This window comes from Orycteropus afer, unplaced genomic scaffold (genome assembly GCF_000298275.1).
Source record: "Orycteropus afer afer isolate SDZICR_OR568_19922 unplaced genomic scaffold, OryAfe1.0 scaffold01169, whole genome shotgun sequence".
NCBI lineage: Eukaryota > Metazoa > Chordata > Mammalia > Tubulidentata > Orycteropodidae > Orycteropus > Orycteropus afer.
This window is the reverse complement of record NW_006922756.1, coordinates 40,491-43,011: the sequence shown is the minus strand read 5'-3', so window position 1 is coordinate 43,011 and position 2,521 is coordinate 40,491.

The following is a 2,521-nucleotide window of genomic DNA, read 5'->3' as shown; positions in this document are numbered from 1 at the left end:
TGCTCTATACAAGGAAAGACCAATAGTTGCACCTTAGATGGCTGCTCACAAGCTTTTAAGACCTCAGTCACTACTCACCAAAGTAGGATGTAGAATGTTGTCTTCATGAACTGCGTAATGCCAATTGACATTACACAATCTTAGTGTAGGCCCAGCGACTCATTCCCTCAAGGTACGTGGTTATGACTAAGAAGTTTTCATAACTTTGCCCCCTGTATGTTCTATTATATTCATAGATATATTCACAGCATATGTAAACATATATGTAGAAATATCCTCTGCCAAACCTATATCTATTCATGGGCATAGTCCCATTTGACTTCCCAAACCTGTTCAGCTTAAGTGTCTATCTATCCACACATACATTATTGTTATTACTGTTATTGCTGGATTGTGTGTGTAATAGTATTTACCTTTGCTGCCTTTAACTCTTGTGTTACTCCCAGTGTCTTTATTTGCCTTGATTATTTTGTGCTAACTCCTCCACCTTTATTGTATATTGCCTTTCTGTTCATCCAATTTAATACATGTCTATACTCTAGTTAGTGATTTACCCTTCCTCCTCCTACAAAGCCTGGTAACCTTTAAAGAATGTTTCTATGTGCAATCCATTTCTTGACTTTTTAGAGTAGTGGTTTCATACAATTTTTGTCCTTTTGTGATTGACTAATTTCACTCAGTATATTGTCCTCTAGGTTCATTAATGTTACGAAGTATTTCACAGATTCATCATTATTCTTAAATGTTGAGTAATATTTCATAGTGTGTATGTACCGTTTCTACCACTGCACTGTTAGGTTGTCAGACTGTGATAGCTTGCATGTTGCTGTAAGGCTGGAGGCTATGCCACTGGCATTTCAAATGCCAGCAAGGTCACTCACAGTGGACAAGTCTCAGTGGAGCTTCCAGACTAAGACAGACTGAGAAGAAGGATGGGGCCAACCATTTCTGAAAAAAATGGACAGTGAATACCTTAAACACAGTGAAACACTGCCTAATATATTACTGGAAAATTTTTTGAGTATCCCTGAAACATTTCCTGATATAGTGTTGGAAGACGAAGCCCTCAGGTTGGAAGGCATGCAAAATACAACTAGAGAAGGGCTGCCTTCTCAAAGTAGTGTTGACCTTAATGACGTGGATGGAGTAAAGCTTTTGGGACCTCCATTTGCTACTGTGGCACAACTCAAAATGGGAAGAAACAGCTATAAACATCCATTAATATTTGACATGTGAAATGTATGAAGTACAAATCTAGGAAAATTGGAAGTTGTAAAAAATGAAATGGAACACAAGTAGATTGATATCCTAGGCAAGAGTGAGCTGAAATGGACTGGTATTGGCCATTTTGAATCAGACAATCCTATGGTCTACTATGCTGGAAATGACAAATTGAATAGGAATGGCACTGCATTCATTAAAAATAATGATTCAAGCTCTATCCTGAAGTACAATGTGGTTAGTGATAGGATAATATCCATACGCCTACAAGGAAAACCAGTTAACACTGCTGTTATTCAAATTTATGCACCAACCATTAAAGCAAAAGAGGAAGAAATTGAAGATTTTTACCAAGTTCTACAGTCTGAAATTGACCAAACATGCAATCAATATGTATTGATTATTACTGGTGATTGAAATATGAAAGTCAGAAACAAAGAAAAATCATCAGTAGTTGGAAAATATGGTCTTGGTGATAGAAATGACACCAGAGATCACATGATAGAATGTTGCAAGACCAAAGACTTATTCATTGCAATTACCTTTTTTCAACAACATAAGTGGCAGCTATACACATAAACCTCCCCAGATGGAATACACAGAAATCAGATGGACTGAATCTGTGGAAAGAGGCAATGGAAAAACTCAATGTCTTCAATCAAAACAAGGCCAGGATAACCAAATTATAGTATATCCACACAATGGAATACTATGCCACAATAAAGAACAATTAGGGATATGTGAATCATCTCGCAATGTGGATGAACCTGGAGGACATTATGCTGAGTGAAATAAGTCAATTGCAGAAGGACAAGTACTGTATGAGCCCATTACTATAAAAAGAGAGAGAAGGGTTTGCTTGGGAAAGGGAATTCACTTATTAGGTTACCGGGATGGGGAGGAAAGGGATGATTAATTTCGGGCTAGTTGGGGCCTACACACTGACATGGGTAGGGGGAGGGATATACGGGAAGGATATATGACCACCATGATAACATTGGGAAATGGGAGGACACCGAATTCTGTACATAGGAGATAGATGACAGATGGTAATACTAACCAATGTGTCCACAATACTGCATTGCCATTAACACCAAACATTACACTATATAGATAAACACATAAACACTGAGATGATCAGACAGGGGTCAGTGAACAGAATTATACTCTAGACCAAGGATAGATTCAGCTGAGGCTAATCTTGCACAGACACCAGTGATACAAAAGACCTGCAGTCCTTACAGAAACAATAGAAGACAGACACAGAGCAATCCCTCATAGACAACCAGACACTGTGGGA